The sequence below is a fragment of the Onthophagus taurus genome, chromosome 10, assembly GCF_036711975.1.
Source record: "Onthophagus taurus isolate NC chromosome 10, IU_Otau_3.0, whole genome shotgun sequence".
In the NCBI taxonomy this organism is placed as follows: domain Eukaryota; kingdom Metazoa; phylum Arthropoda; class Insecta; order Coleoptera; family Scarabaeidae; genus Onthophagus; species Onthophagus taurus.
The window spans coordinates 7,809,093-7,827,020 of NC_091975.1; the positions used below are offsets into that span (position 1 = coordinate 7,809,093).

The window sequence follows — 17,928 nt, forward strand, 5'->3', positions numbered from 1 at the left end:
TTGAATTGATTGTCAGTTTCAACAACATGTTTACTCATCTGGAATAAGTGTTTTGAAATGTAAAAACATAACAATTAATGTTTATAATAAATAGTATTGTTTCTCTGTACGTAGATAGCACTTTTTCTTTTATATTGTTGCTCGTTTCAATAAATTAAATCTGTTCTGATTAGGCTAAAAATGCGTTACGTAATGCAACCAGTGCGGTAATGAACTTCATTACGTAACTCAAATCACCTCAATTGAGTGCGGTAATGATGACTTATCCAAGCAGTCGTAGATAATAGTTATTTATATTACAAGTGGGTTAGAAACATAATTACTGTACGAGTGTGAAGAATTGCACGACGAGGTCATAGACCGAGTCGTGCAATCACACGAGTACTGTAATTATGCTCTAGCCCACGTGTGATATACAGCATTTTATCTACGACTGATAAAAATTACTAAAAAAACCATTTCTTTAACAAAGTCTATTTGACATTTATAAAAATATTTTAAAATGATTGTTGACAATTTTGAATTGTCAGTTTCAACAACATGTTTACTCATCTGGAATAAGTGTTTTGAAATGTAAAAACATAACAATTAATGTTTATAATAAATAATATTGTTTCTCTGTAAGTAGATAGCACTTTTTCTTTTGTATTGTTGCTCGTGTCAATAAATTAAGTCTGTTCTGATTAGGCTAAAAATGCGTTACGTAATGAAACCAGTGCGGTAATGAACTTCATTACGTAACTCAAATCACCTCAAATGAGTGCAGTAATGATGACTTATCCAAGCAGTCGTAGATAAAAAAAATTATATAATGGTTTTTAAAATGATTGATTCAATTTAAAAATTATTTTCTCAAAAACTAAATGATGTTTTCAAAAACGCTTTTCACCATTAAGAAGAGCACATTTTTGTTTATACATAATGATAGTTTAATAACAATTTTATAACAAATCGATTTTTTTACGAATTTTTATAACTAAAGGATGTTCTAAAACCTTCGATTCCGTTTAAAAATTATTTTCTCAAAAACTAAATGATATTTTCAAAAACGAACTTCAACATTAGAAAGAGCACATTTTTCTTTATTAATTTTGCAAGTTTCGGGCTCATGGTTGAAGAAATCGATTTTTTACGATTTTTTATAATAATCATAGAAAATGTTACAATTTTCGGTTGAATTCAAACATTAATTTCTCAAAAACTAAGTAATGTTTTCAAAAACGGATTTCACCATTAAGAAGAGCACATTTTTGTGTACACATAGTGATAGTTTCATAACAATTTTACAACAAATCGATTTCTTAGGAATTTTTATAATTATAGAAAGTGCTAAAACCTTCGATTAGGTTTAAAAATTATTTCCTCGAAAACTAAATGATATTTTCAAAAACGAACTTCAACATTAGAAAGAGCACATTTTTCTTTATAAATTGTGCAAGTTTCGGGCTGATGGTTGAAGAAATCGATTTTTTACGATTTTTTATAATAATCATAGAAAATGTTACAATTTTCGGTTGAATTCAAACATTAATTTCTCAAAAACTAAGTGATGTTTTCAAAAACGGATTTCACCATTAAGAAGAGCACATTTTTGTGTACACATAGTGATAGTTTCATAACAATTTTACAACAAATCGATTTCTTAGGAATTTTTATAATTATAGAAAGTGCTAAAACCTTCGATTCAGTTTAAAAATTATTTTCTCAAAAACTAAATGATATTTTCAAAAACGGACTTCAACATTAGAAAGAGCACATTTTTCTTTATTAATTTTGCAAGTTTCTTGCCGATGGTTGAAGAAATCGATTTTTTATAATAATCATTGAAAATGTTACAATTTTCGTTTCAATTCAAACATTATTTTCTCAAAAACTAAATGATGTTTACAAAAGCGGATTTCAGCATTAAGAAGAACACATTTTTGTTTATACATCGTGGTAGTTTCATAACAATCTAATAACAAATCAATTTATTACGAATTTTTATAACTATAGAAAGTGCTAAAACCTTCGATTCAGTTTAAATATTATTTTCTCAAAAACTAAATGGTATTTTCAAAAACGGGGTTCAACATTAAAAAGAGCACATTTTTTTTTATAAGTTATGTAAGTTTCAGATCGATGGCCTAAGAAATCGATTTTTTACGAATTTTTATAGTAATCATAGAAAATGTTACAATTTTCGATTCAGTTCAAACATCATTCTCTCAAAAACTAAAGGATGTTTTTAAAAACGGGTTACACTATCAAAGAAAGCACAATTTTATACATCTTAAAAATTTCAAAACAATTTTTAAAGAAATGGAGACAATATTTTTGATTAAGTTTCTAATTTGTGAATTATTACAGAAAAATATTAAGATGTGAAGCCCTATCTTATTCATGGTAATTTCTCAAATATTTCACAATCAATTATTATAAACAATTCGATTGGATTTAAGAAAGTAATCTCTTCGAAAATTTACTTAGAAATCTGCAATCTAAGCGCAATACGGTAAGATTAGCATGCCTAATAGGGACAACCTTGAGCCCTATGGGGAGTAAGCCAATACAAGGGGAGAATTTCAGTTTCAAAATGGGGTGAATTTGCGGTTTGAAACAATCCACGATAAATTTATGGGGAATTAAACTCAGATATCTTCTACACAACTCTTTAATTTTGTTGTATATAAAAGCTCATTTTATGTATTTACTTAGAAGTGGTAAAACGACGATTTTACGTGATGGGATCGCCGACCAGACCAGTAAATCTCCAAAGGTAACCCGAGGGTCCGAAACAACCACTACAGAGATAACCCTTAAAGCCCAAATAACGTTATTCCCAAATACCTCTTGGGAATTTCAAATAAACTTGGATTTTAACCTTTCTAAGCAAATTTTGATCGAGAAAGATGTCATCTTAATCTAAGAACTGTTTTTCGGACGTTTGTCTTTGTATAAAACGACGGTATAAACCAATAGAGAGGAAATGCGTCCAGGAAACCTTGGAGACGTTGATGAAGAGAAATGGTGGAGGCGCTCGTCGGGTTCGCAAACGGTGATGTACGATTTGGAGGGTTCCGTTTGAATACTTAATACCTAAGGATGGCCTTACTCTGCAATGCGGAGGGTGGAGGATTTTGAAGGAATTTGTCGTTTTTTTTTTGGTGGGGGTAATTCCTGAAGATTTATAACTTCTAGATTTGAAATTTCAGCTTTGTGATTTTAATAATGTTTGATAATGTATGCTGGGGATGAACTATGAAGTAAATTATCTAAATGTTCAAAAAGTAGCTAGATGAATTGTTATAAAGTAGTGTCCAAACTCGTAGTTTCTATTATCGCGAAAGAATTTTATTTTCCGACTGAATCGAAAACAGCGCAAATAAAACTGAAATTATGACTTGGAAAATTCGGGGAAAACAGTGGAAATTCGCTCGATAAATCTTAGCTTTCAGCCCAGATTTATTAAACCCGAACATAATTCAGCCGGACAATTCGAATGGACAGCCAAAAACACCGATATTTTTTTCCGCGGGTGCTCGAAAAAAAGTCCGGGCCCAACTAATTCCATTACACGTTTTTACCGTAACTTATTTAATAAATTTTCCGGTGGTCGAGTTCGTTTCCAACCCCCAACGAAAAAACAAAAAAAAATTATCAGTTTCGAAGTTTAGATTTTTCCAAGTTTTGGCGTTTATTATTTCAACGCGTTAATCAGCTTCAGTAAATAATAATTTTCAACGAGAAGCCGAAACGGTTTTCGGTGGGGGTGGTTTTTGGACGAGGGGGTGGTAGTACGAAGGGCGGGATCGCCGAGGCGAGAACGCTAGCGCTGGAGCCTGAACATATATTAGAGCTAGCAATGAATCAGAGTTTCAGTTAAATCCACCTTGATGAATGTTTTTGGCTTCATGCCTGTATAAATCCTCAATGCATACCAATGAAGTGAGCCCCCGGCTACCAACCACCTCCCAAAAACCCCCGACCAAACCACCCCTATCTCCGTCTCGCTCCATATTATATAAATATCCTCCAAGTTTCTGGAACTTTGGACCCGCTTTATCACGTAACCAACCCGCCAGCAAAAAAAAATACAAACTCTGTCAACCCTTTTGTTGCGCGCGAAAAACCGGTGCAGAGAGATGAACAAAAAAAAAACAATAAAAAATCCACAGTCGGCGGAGCGCGAAACTGCAAACGTTAATCTGAAAATTCATGAAGCCAGGCCTTTTGCAAGCATAAATCCCGTTGAAAAATACACGACCATCGTTTTACCTGGCGAAAACGCTTTTCTACACTAAATCCAATAGAACTAACCTAAGCAAAATTACATTTCAACAAATAAAATATTTCTTTAATCGTTTTCAAATTTTATTTCAAACTTTGTTTGTTGCATGCTATATGCAGGGATCTCATATGTTACATATAACATGTAGGGACGTTGTGTGTTATAGGTCGACACATAGATCTTAAAATGCAACCGTTCCACGTACTCGCTACGTACGTATATCATTACTCAATCCGGACAAATGAATACACGGCCCCGATCTGCACTGTGCATTTGTAATTTATTTCGGTGATTTATGCCGCGACTGCGTACGTGTCTTCTTAACTAATATGTACGGATCTATCCGTTTGGTGAAACGGCTCGAAACAACGGTTGATGCACGTCCGAACAGTTCAAACAGAGTGACGCGTATTACGAAACGAGGCACAACAACAACCATTCTCTATATCCCTTTAGTAACCATATATACAATAAACATGTTATCAAATAAAATTAATATTTATATAATTAATCCAAGAAATTTATTAATCGGTTATAACGACCATCCAATGATCGCCTTTCGGCTAATGATAAATATGAATTGTTTTTCCAACATATGCAGTCAAGTGTCAAGGTCCACTGATGGCAGTGTAAAATGGTTTAACCAGCCATTATCAGACTTGAGGGCTAGGTACAACCTACTTTGTGAATTGTATAGTCGTTATAAAACAAATAACTTACTTCATTTACGAAACAGTACAAGAGCTATCTATCGGAAAGCTATATCCGAAGCGAAAATTAACGCGACTAGCTCTTTTATCGAAAATTCAAGTAACAAATCTTGGAAACTGATTAATGCTCAGCGGAGGGACAGAGAGAGTCGGTGCTTGGATCTGAATCCAGATGAAGTAAATAATTATTTTGTAATTCGCTACGGTAATGGAAGCTATAACGGTACTCAAACGGGTGCTGTAATGAGACTCCTTACAGCATCCGATGTTGTAATGAGATTTTAGTAACATTTTATGGAACCAGTTCAAGTTGGTGACATTGGGTCATTAATTTTTCTAGTTGTCAATGTGACAATTTTTGTCTATGGATGTTTAAACACGTTCTTAGCATCGAATACAAAGTCGACAATGATGAGGACATTGAATCTGAGCAATTTCTCTTATTTTGGGAGGTGTACATCAAACATTTTTTTCAGGTGAATATATTTTGTGTTTTGTCAATTCAAAGTTTCTATTTTCAAGTGTTCCTGTGTTACCAACTGCTACATACCTATTTCCCTACATTGCCAAAATTTACTTTATTTTTGTTAAAAAAAAGTGTAAAAACGCGAATTACAAAAAATAGCATAAAAAGCACGTTTCATAAGACTTGAAGCACTCATTCATTAAAAAACTCGTGGCTTCGCCACTCGTTTTCAACTTGAATTCGTGCATTTCAAGCGTGTCTTACGAAACTTGTTTTTTAATATACTATTTTGTGAACATGCCTGTAACTATTGTTCGAAACTAGTGATGTAAAAAAAGTAACAATTCGTTACACGAGTACTCGTTACTCCGCGAGATCCGAAGTAACTGTTACCGTATCACATCGATACCAGTTACTTTGGATCTAACAGTTACTTTTTCCAAAGGCCAAGTATTGTTGGATAGGCGTAATCGACTTAAAAGTCGAAATGTGCAACAAAATTTATTTTTACATTGCAATAATAAGCTGTAATATCTTTTATTGTTGTTTTAATATCTTTATTTTATTTTATTATTGCTTGTTTTATAGCATAAGTTTTGTTTTCCATTGTTAATGTGTTACTACTTTCAAATATTTTTGTTATACCTATAATAAGTGAAACGTAAGTTATTAATAATTAAATAATAATAATTAAGAAAAATTCTTCGTTATATTCAATATGCGGTGAAAAAGTAAATCCCATAACCTACACTCTATTTTTTGATATTAGTGTACAGTGCATAATAGCGTAACAAACACAATATAATATGTTTTCAAAAATAAGTGTAGTATAATAGTATATTATTATATGAGCATATAATGAGGGCTATTATTCACGAAGATTAAGTTTATGTCACGAGCGTAGCGAGTAGCATAATTAACCTGAGAGAAAAAGGAATTTGTTTAGGTTTTTTTAATGTCAAACATTTAGAAACTCCTAAAAAATTGAATTAAATTGACGTTTTTTGAACTTTTAACGTTTCAAATAATTATTATTAGTCTGGTCAAGATGGCTACCCGTGGATAATGATTAATATTCACCGCTATTATTCACTCCGTGAAAGATGACTACCATTTTGTTTTAGAAAACTCATTCATAAGGTATATTATAAGGTAGTCGTGGACAAAATAAATTCATATAAGTATGTAGTCCAACTAAAACGAGTACTCTATCGCAAACGAGTAATCGAACCTCGAGCTCAAACTAGTACTGGAACCTCAAGCGTAAACGATTACTTGTAACGAGTACAAAGTAACGAATTCTTTTTCTGAAAGTAACTGATAGTTACAAATACTAAAAAGTAACTAAACTTTACATCACTATTCGAAACTTAACTGGAGTACGAAATGATCATATCAGTGTTTACACTATTCCGAGTAATTTTAATATGTTTAGCTTGCAGGCAGTAACACACAATGAGGTTCGCGAAATTTTTCGCGGCCTAAAAAATAGTCCATCTAGAGATATCTTCATAAAAAATAACATAAGCTTATTATGTTCTTCCTTTATGTACATTAATTAATACTGCATTTAAGGAGGGAATATTCCCTGACAGCCTGAAGAAAGCCTCTGTTGTACCGGTGTTTAAAAGTGGTCACTAATTATAGACCGATTAGCATCCTTCCCGTGTTCTCCAAGGTGTATGAGCGAGCAATCTATAATCGAATAATGCCTCACGAAAAAAAATATAATATATTGTATGATAACCAATTTGGATTTCAGGGATTCAGGGGGGTAAATGTGCGGAGGATGCAATAATAAAGTTAACGAATGTTTGCATGGATACTTTCGAGAATGGCGAGTATTGTATTTTTTTGTTCTTGGACCTGTCTCGTGCCTTTCACTGTGTATCGCATACTATTCTAATACATAAATTAATAAATATATATCACTTTGATGATCTTTCTATCAGTCTCATTCACTCATATCTAAACGGGAGGACGCAGGTGACAAGAGTTAATAACTCTACATCTGACTCCTTGCCGATAGTGAGAGGGGTACCACAAGGATCAATCTTGGGCCCTCTCTTATTTCTGTTGTTCTTCAATGATTTTGCTTATTACATAAAAGCAGGTCTTGATAACTGATTGCATCCTATATGCTGATGATGCTACAGTCTTAATAAGAGGTAGAAATCGGGATGATACTGCTAGTGGGGCTGAGTTGGCTCTGTCGAGGGCCTTGCGAACGAGCTTTGTCTTAATGAAAATAAAACTGTCACACTTCCGTTCACATTGAGGCAGATTGACGCTCCTTGTCCCGATGTAACCAAGTTTTTGGGCCTCTACATCGCCGCTCCTGCGTTGCGTTTTCACGAACATAGTGTGGAGATGGGCAAAAAAGTTAACCTTAATATATTTCTCCTAAGGCGGCTTGCAGTAACTGTTTGCTTATTTTGCATTTGTTCATTCCATACTGTTTTACTCTACACTAGCATGGGGAGCAGCCCCTGAAGCTGCTCACATGTTCGGGCTGCAGCGCAGGGCGGTAAGAATAGTAACGGGTTTAGGTTATCGTGATGATTGCAGAAATGCTTTTATTGCGCAGTCTATACTCACCATTCCATCTCTGTACATCCTTCGCTGCGTGGGATACATCTTGGAGAGCATGAACTCCTTAAGGATGCACGGTGATATTCACCCGTATGAAACGCGTGGGAGAGAAGACTTCTACCCAGACTTTGCGCGGTTATGCAAGACACAATCAGGTCCTATATACATGGGACAAAAATTGTATAATCACCTGCCACATAGTGTGAGAGCTCTTCCAGCGGACGAGTTGCTTGGGAAGTTAAAAACATTCTTGCTAAAGAAGGGATTCTATTCTATACGGGAATTCCTTGAGACCTCCGTAGACCTATTTAGTGCTTGAGATTCATTTTCTCTTTTTTTGTATACTGTAAGTTTGTGGTTTGTGGTCATTTTTTTCTGTTCAACTGGAAAGATTTTCTCCGTAGATATAGTTCTACAGTTTATGAATTACTTTATCTCATACGCTCAATATAAGTGGTATAAAATATACAAAATTAGTTCGTTATAGCCGATTCTCGACATTTTTAACATTGTAAGGACTTTTGACGGGAGCTGAAGGCATGCTCGTTATATCACGTGTTCGTTATAACCGGTCTTCACTTCATTAACAACAAGATACAATACTTTTATAATACAGTGATGACTCGATAATCCGAATCAATTAAAACAAGGGCAATTCGGATTAAACGATATTTCGGATTACTGGAAACATTCTTTTTATTTGGGGAAATAAAAGAAAATGCAATTAATTGATGCAAATTCAAATTGACGGAAATCTATCAATATTGACAAATTTATGCAACTATGTATAAATAATTAAAATAAATTCTAATTTAATGTTAATTAAAAATTTTTTTCTTATTCTTTTTTGGCTGTTGACTTTTTGGATAATCATGCCGCAATTATGTTTTGTTTGGCATCAATTCTTCATTGCTGTACAAGTTTTTCCAACATTTCATAATTAACGAAGATGTCATTTTTTTCATGAAGCAGAAAGACATACCGCATGGTACAAATTTATCTTCTAAGAGTCTTTAGGTAAAATAGTTTTATTAAGCGGGTTGTATTCTGATCAATTCTTTTACACCCTGATATTATTTTTTTGTTAGATCCCACCAAAGTTTTATCTGGAAGAGTTTTATAAAATAAAGCTGACTCGGCTGTGTTGTATAGTAAATTAGGGCTTTAGTTTTCTTTTCTAATGTGTTGAGCCAACTTTTTTAAGCGGTGCAATTGCTTGAAAATTATTCTCACCAGCAAAATCAAATCAAATTTCACAAGCGATATCTGTTTCTAAATTTTGCCATCCAGCAAGCACAAGCATAAAAGTAACCCAACCCAACCCAACCCTAGTTTGCTTAGCCAAACATTCATAGAAATTAATCCAAAGACGAAATCTTTTTTTTAAATCATGAATACAATGCATTTTCCATTTTTTTTTGAAGTTCTCCTGTATGCAATGTTTCTCTATTACAAGGACCATGATAGCACTTCTTTCTAAATATCTTCTAATACATAGAAGAGGATTGTAGGATACTCATATTCAGATCATCGAGTATCGAGTTTTGGTACGGATTACAGAGTACTTCGAATTACCACTCATACGGATTATCGAGACATTACTGTATATGTATAATATTTTTGTAGTTTATACATCGTGATAGTTCCATAACAATTTATTTTATGTAATGTTATATCTTACAATAATTTATTTTCTCAAAAACTAAATGATATATCCAAAAACGGATTTCAACATTAAAAAGAACACATTTTTCTTTATAAATTGTGTAAGTTTTAGATTGATGGCCTAATAAATCAATTTTTTACGAATTTTTATAATAATCATAGAAAATGTTACAATTTTCGATTCAGTTCAAACCTTATTTTCTCAAAAACTAAAGGATATATTCAAAATCGGTTTTCACTATTAAGAAGAGCACATTTTTGGTTATACATGGTGGTAGTTTCATAACAATTTTATAACAAATCGATTTTTTACGAATTTTATAACTATAGAAAGTGCTAAAACCTTCGATTCAGTTTAAAAATTATTTTCTCAAAAACTAAATGATATTTTCAAAAACGGATTTCACCATTAAAAAGAACTCATTTTTCTTTATACATTGTGTATGTTTCATATCGATGACATAATAATTCGAATTTTTACGAATTTTTATAACAATCATAGAAAATGTTACAATTTTCGATTCAGTTCAAACATTATTTTCTCAAAAACTAAATGATGTTTTCTAAAACGGAGTTTACCATCAAAAAGAGCACATTTTTATTTATACATCGTGGTAGTTTCATAACAATTTAATAACAAATCAATTTTTTAGGAATTTTTATAACTATACAAAGTGTTAAAACCTTCAATTCAGTTTAAAAATTATTTTCTCAAAAACTAAATGATATTTTCAAAAACAGATTTCACCATTAAAAAGAACTCATTTTTCTTTATACATTGTGTATGTTTCATATCGATGACATAATAATTCGAATTTTTACGAATTTTTATAACAATCATAGAAAATGTTACAATTTTCGATTCAGTTCAAACATTATTTTCTCAAAAACTAAATGATGTTTTCTAAAACGGATTTTACCATCAAAAAGAGCACATTTTTATTTATACATCGTGGTAGTTTCATAACAATTTAATAACAAATCAGTTTTTTAGGAATTTTTATAACTATACAAAGTGTTAAAACCTTCGATTCAGGTTAAAAAATATTTTCTCAAAAACTAAACGATATTTTCAAAAACGGATTTCAACACTAAAAAGAACTCATTTTTCTTTATAAATTGTTTAAGTTTCATAGCGATGGCCTAATAAATCGATTTTTTACGAATTTATATAATAATTATAGAAAATGTTACAATTTTCGATTCAGTTCAAACATTATTTTCTCAAAAACTAAATGATGTTTTCAAAAACAGATTTTACCATCAAAAAGAGCACATTTTTATTTATACATCGTGGTAGTTTCATAACAATTTAATAACAAATCAATTTTTTAGGAATTTTTATAACTATACAATGTGCTAAAACCTTCGATTCAGTTTAAAAATGATTTTCTCAAAAACTAAATGATATTATCAAAAACGGATTTCACCATTAAAAAGAACTCATTTTTCTTTATACCTTGTGTAAGTTTCATAGCGATGACCTAATAAATCGATTTTTTATGAATTTTTATAATAATCATAGAAAATGTTACAATTTTCGATTCAGTTCAAACATTATTTTCTCAAAAACTAAATGATGTTTTCAAAAACGGATTTTACCATCAAAAAGAGCACATTTTTATTTATACATCGTGGTAGTTTCATAACAATTTAATAACAAATCAATTTTTTAGGAATTTTTATAACTATGCAAAGTGTTAAAACCTTGGATTCAGTTTAAAAATGATTTTCTCAAAAACTAAATGATATTTTCAAAAACGGATTTCAACATTAAAAAGAACTCATTTTTCTTTATAAATTGTGTAAGTTTCATAGCGATGGCCTAATAAATCGATTTTTTACGAATTTTTATAATAATTATAGAAAATGTTACAATTTTCGATTCAGTTCAAATATTATTTTCTCAAAAACTAAATGATGTTTTCAAAAACGGATTTTACCATCAAAAAGAGCACATTTTTATTTATACATCGTGGTAGTTTCATAACAATTTAATAACAAATCAATTTTTTAGGAATTTTTATAACAATAGAAAGTGCTAAAACCTTCGATTCAGGTTAAAAATTATTTTCTCAAAAACTAAATGATATTTTCAAAAACGGATTTCATCATCAAAAAGAGCACATTTCTTTTTATAAATTGTGTAAGTTTCATATCGATGGCCTAATAAATCGATTTTTTTACGAATTTTTATAATAATCATAGAAAATGTTACAATTTTCGATTCAGTTCAAACATTATTTTCTCAAAAACTAAATGATGTTTTCAAAAACGGATTTTACCATCAAAAAGAGCACATTTTTATTTATACATCGTGGTAGTTTCATAACAATTTAATAACAAATCTATTTTTTAGGAATTTTTATAACTATACAAAGTGCTAAAACCTTCTATTCGGGTTAAAAAATATATTCTCAAAAACTAAATGATATTTTCAAAAACGGATTTCACCATTAAAAAGAGCACATTTTTCTTTATACATTGTGTATGTTTCATAGCAATGACCTAATAAATCGATTTTTTTACGAATTTTTATAATAATAATAGAAAATGTTACAATTTTCGATTCAGTTCAAACATTATTTTCTCAAAAACTAAATGATGTTTTCAAAAACGGATTTTACCATCAAAAAGAGCACATTTTTATTTATGCATCGTGGTAGTTTCATAACAATTTAATAACAAATCAATTTTTTAGGAATTTTTATAACTATACAAAGTGCTAAAACCTTGTATTCGGGTTAAAAAATATTTTCTCAAAAACTAAATGATATTTTCAAAAACGGATTTCACCATTAAAAAGAGCACATTTTTCTTTATACATTGTGTATGTTTCATAGCAATGACCTAATAAATCGATTTTTTTACGAATTTTTATAATAATAATAGAAAATGTTACAATTTTCGATTCAGTTCAAACATTATTTTCTCAAAAACTAAATGATGTTTTCAAAAACGGATTTTACCATCAAAAAGAGCACATTTTTATTTATGCATCGTGGTAGTTTCATAACAATTTAATAACAAATCAATTTTTTAGGAATTTTTATAACTATACAAAGTGCTAAAACCTTGTATTCGGGTTAAAAAATATTTTCTCAAAAACTAAATGATATTTTCAAAAACGGATTTCACCATTAAAAAGAGCACATTTTTCTTTATACATTGTGTATGTTTCATATCGATGACATAATAATTCGAATTTTTACGAATTTTTATAACAATCATAGAAAATGTTACAATTTTCGATTCAGTTTAAAAATTATTTTCTCAAAAACTAAATGATATTTTCAAAAACGGATTTCATCATCAAAAAGAGCACATGTCTTTTTATAAATTGTGTAAGTTTCGGGCTGATGGTTGAAGAAATCGATTTTTTACGAATTTTTATAATAATCATAGAAAATGTTACAATTTTCGGTTAAATTCAAACATTAATTTTTCAAAAACTAAATGATGTTTCCAAAATCGGATTTCAACATTAAAAAGATATCACTTTTCTTTATTAATAATAAAACTTTCAAAAGAATTATCTAAGAAACTGATTTTTTTACGAATTTTTAAATGTTTAATGAATCTAATCCATGAAATTCCCGTTTATAAAACTTTTCGTATTCGTTTTTATTTAATAAATCAAAAAATGAGTTTTGTTTAGTAAATGGATTGTTAAGCGTAAATATAATCGACAAATATCAAATTTATCGTGCGGAAAGGGGACGAGAATTATTTTCGCGCGAAATATTAATTTTATAAATAAATAAAATTTTAGTTCGGGATTTTTGTTGCGGGGTAATAAATGCAAAACTCATTGTAAATAGTGAACAATACCTTTTTATTAAAATAAATTACAGTCACACATGTACAAGACGTAGAACTTGTTGTTTTTTTAGATTAAGAGGAAGAAGGAAAGACGGAACAGGCGAAAAATACAAAGTTATGCGGGATGAGAGCGAGAAAGATAGTACACTATATTTACACAATTGATTTTTTTTTTATTTTCGTCTTCCTAAGTTTTTTATTACTTTTTTGAGCAACAAGCAACGAATATTATTCCGATCATATTTTTGTATTAATAATAATAGGTAGAAATTAATGAGTAATAATAAAATTTGTTCTTTCCATTTTTCTTCGTTCGATATAAAATATAATTTATACTTTTTTTTTGATTTATACATTAAAAAAAAACATTTCAAAAACAAAAATATAAACATAATAAAACAAGATTAATTTAAAAAATAATAATTACTATGTATATCGTTTATGTATAATATTTATAATATATAAGCTATACTTAAAAGCTATTGGAAAAAGAGATTTAATTTTAATTTTTTTTACAAATCTATGTACAATTTTTTTAAACTTTAAACATTATAAAAATTAAAATAAAATTTATACACAGTTAGGTGCTGCATATAAAAAAAATAATCGTTCCTTATCACACCGGGTTTTTTTATATTAATTAATTACATTTATTAAAAAAATACTACACTTAATATTGCAAGGTACAAGTTCCGACCTTTTTTACAATTCAATTTATTGAAATCTTTGTTAATTTTTAATTTTAACTTTTAATTAAGTAGAAAAACCGTATACGTGTTGAGTTGTACTATCGTTCAGTCCTTAAATAAAATTAACTAACTTAAAAATGGGACCAAAAGAAAATCCTACATTTTTAATACCAATCTAATTCTAAGACGTTACACACTATCATTTTTTTTGTTAATAGTTTTATTCACACATTTACGTATAAATTCTTTAGGCGAGAGATTTCTGCAAACTATTTACACGTTTAAACATTTACATAGATATCTAAATCTTTTTCTGTTTATATGACTAAATTTTCTAATTTCTAATAGGATAGAAGAGAAGCTTTTATAACCGGTGTGAAAGGAAATAATAATAAAAATAAAACAACAAAAATGGAGTGTTCATTTACGTATTACGTTATTTAACATCACCGTGATTATGGCACACAAAGAAGTCGCCTAAAATCGATTTTCTTCGATCGAAAAATAGTACTAACTTTTTGTCTGGCATTTGACGTAATTATACTTTAATATTACGTATAATTATTACTTACACTAGAATATAATAATTTTCTTTTTTACACTTACATGCTATAGTATACACAGTTTTGTTCATTCAAAAGAACTTTTTATTCGATTATTCGATTTAATAATTATATAGTTCTCGTTTGATTAATAAATTTGATTTATTAATTTTGGAGGGTGTTCAGTACGTATTTATCAGTGCATCTGGTTCCTTGTTCCAAATTTGTTCATGGTATTCTGTGAGGCGTTGATACACTTAGATGGTCCGAGCGAAAGGCCGAAATGGGTCCAAAAACGGTTGCATTCACCGGAAGCGTGAGGTCCGGATCGGTTCTGCAAGTGACGAAGAGAAATTAATTTTTAAAACTAAAATTAACCACTAAATTAAACTAAAAATCTTTATTTCGTGTGGCCTCAAGCTTCCGTTAAATGTTTATTACTTTTTTTATTTCAATTTCGCGGGATGATTCTTGTTTCGTCGATAAATCGGAAAAAAAATCTATTTTCGGGTTTGAATTGGTCCCAAAACTAACAATGGAAGGGATGTGCATAGTGCAAAGCGGATAATGTAACGTTCGCCACGTTATTTATGAACGTAAAACAAAGCGATCATAAAACATTTAACATAATCAGATATCGCGACGTTCAAAACCACATGCGACCTTTGACCTAGAACGATTTTACCCCGACGCTATTCATAAAATCAAAATTATTTATTATAATTCATTTTGAGACTTTAAATTTAAAAAAATATATACTATTAATTAATGTAGCATAAAAATATTTCTTTCATTTTAACCAAGTATCCTTAATACATTATCAATTGATTTTAACCATTTTGACACACACCAATCACCTTTTTTAATTTTCTGCCAACTTTGAAATGCGTTCAAAAGACACTAAAATCAATTTTTAAATATAATTAATATAATATAATTGATAAGAATCATTTTGGTTCACACCAATCAGCTTTTTGCATATTCTAAATGACTTGAATTCTTCTTCTATCATTACCAAGGAACCTTAAAACTAGTGGTGGAATCATTCACAGGAATTAGTATCTCTTTTAGGTGTTGGATTATTATTATTATTATTATATAAAATCTTTTGCTACAATTTCGTTTAGTTTTCTTCTCTTCGCTTGTAATTCATCATCATATTCATTACTAACAGAACTATCGCTGTTATCACTTTTGATTATTAATTAAAGTATCCTCTTTTTAATGCAAAAAGCCGTTTCGAAAAATCACTTTTAGATCTTGAGAAATAAATTTTTGAAAAAATCGAAAATTTTTTCTAATTTTGCAATTTTCGTCAAAATTAAGTTTTAAAAATTCATATAAAATCCATTTTTTGGAATATGAGTATGAAAATTTCCCAAAGTGTTAATAAAAGTGTCCTCTTTAAAATGAACCAACCCTTTTTGAAAAATAACTTTTAGTTTTTGAGAAAACAATGTTTGAAGTTTTGATAAAATTTTCGATGTTACAATTTTTATCGATAATTTTCAAAATTCGCTATAAAATTAATTTCTTGAAGGATCCTTGTGGAAATATTACCAATTAATAATAAAAGTATCCTCTTTTTAATGCAAAAAGCCGTTTCGAAAAATTACATTTAGATCTTGAGAAATAAATTTTTGAAATAATCGAAAATTTTTTCTAGTTTTGCAATTTTCGTCGAGATTAAGTTTTAAAAATTCGTATAAAATCCATTTTTTGGAATATGAGTATGAAAATTTCCCAAAGTGTTAATAAAAGTGTCCTCTTTCCAATGAACCAACCCTTTTTGAAAAATAACTTTTAGTTTTTGAGAAAACAATGTTTGAAGTTTTGATAAAATTTTCGATGTTGCAATTTTCATCGATAATTTTCAAAATTCGGTATAAAATTAATTTCTTGAAGGATCCTTGTGGAAATATCACCAATTATTAATTAAAGTATCCTCTTTTTAATGCAAAAAGCCGTTTCGAAAAATCACTTTTAGATCTTGAGAAATAAATTTTTGAAATAATCGAAAATTTTTTCTAGTTTTGCAATTTTCGTCGAGATTAAGTTTTAAAAATTCGTATAAAATCCATTTTTTGGAATATGAGTATGAAAATTTCCCAAAGTGTTAATAAAAGTGTCCTCTTTCCAATGAACCAACCCGTTTTGAAAAATAACTTTTAGTTTTTGAGAAAACAATGTTTGAAGTTTTGATAAAATTTTCGATGTTGCAATTTTCATCGATAATTTTTAAAATTCGGCATAAAATTAATTTTTTGAAGGACCCTTGTGGAAATATCACCAATTAATAATTAAAGTATCCTCTTTTTAATGCAAAAAGCCGTTTCGAAAAATCACTTTTAGATCTTGAGAAACAAATTTTTGAAATAATCGAAATTTTTTTCTAATTTTGCAATTTTCGTCGATGAAGTTTTAAAAATTCGTATAAAATCCAGTTCATGGAGTATGAGTATGCAAATTTCCCAAAGTGTTAATAATAGTGTCCTCTTTCCAATGAACCAACCCGTTTTGAAAAATAACTTTTAGTTTTTGAGAAAACAATGTTTGAAGTTTTGATAAAATTTTCGATGTTGCAATTTTCACCGATAATTTTCAAAATTCGGCATAAAATTAATTTCTTGATGGATCCTTGTGGAAATATCACTAATTATTAATTAAAGTATCCTGGTTTTAGGGTTGCTCCTGTTCTTAAATCAGTAATGTGGCAATATAGGGTATCACTTCAGAAATGTAAAAAAATGCATTCAATGTTCTGCCAACTTTTAAATAAATGCAAAGACACCAAAATAATTTTTTTTTAAGAACAATAGGTACTATTAACCACAAGACTCACAAGAGTGCTAGATATTGCTTGCAGAAGGATAGATAGTATTGGATTTTTGCTATTAGAATATTAGATAGAAGAATAGATGCTTGTAGAGACGAGATGTTATTGGCAGAACACGAGATATTGCTGACAGAACACTATGTACTGATGGCACAACATTAAATATTACTTGCAGAAGATTAGATACCATGGCAGAAGGCTAAATACTGCTAATAAAACACTAGGAGTCGCAAAAAAAAAGACTAGACACTGATAATGATAGAGTGAATAAGGCTAATAGAAGAATAAATGCTTGCAAAAGACGAGATGGTGTCTCACTACTGGTTTTATTTACAT

At 29.6% G+C, this 17,928-nt stretch overlaps 1 protein-coding gene and 1 long non-coding RNA gene across 4 annotated transcripts in view; one reads left to right on the forward strand and one right to left on the reverse strand.

The window, feature by feature from the left end:
* The window catches only part of LOC111419107 (uncharacterized), a 228,790-nt gene that overhangs the window by 30,298 nt on the left and 180,564 nt on the right, over nt 1–17,928 (forward strand). The window lies entirely within an intron of this gene.
* Nucleotides 13,522–17,928, reverse strand: part of LOC111419106 (homeotic protein ultrabithorax-like) — a 526,223-nt gene continuing 521,816 nt past the window's right edge. For both annotated transcript variants that reach the window (XM_023051867.2, XM_023051869.2), the window contains one exon: nt 13,522–15,090. The gene's annotated coding sequence lies outside the window, so the exon portion shown is untranslated. The remainder of the gene's footprint in view (nt 15,091–17,928) is intronic.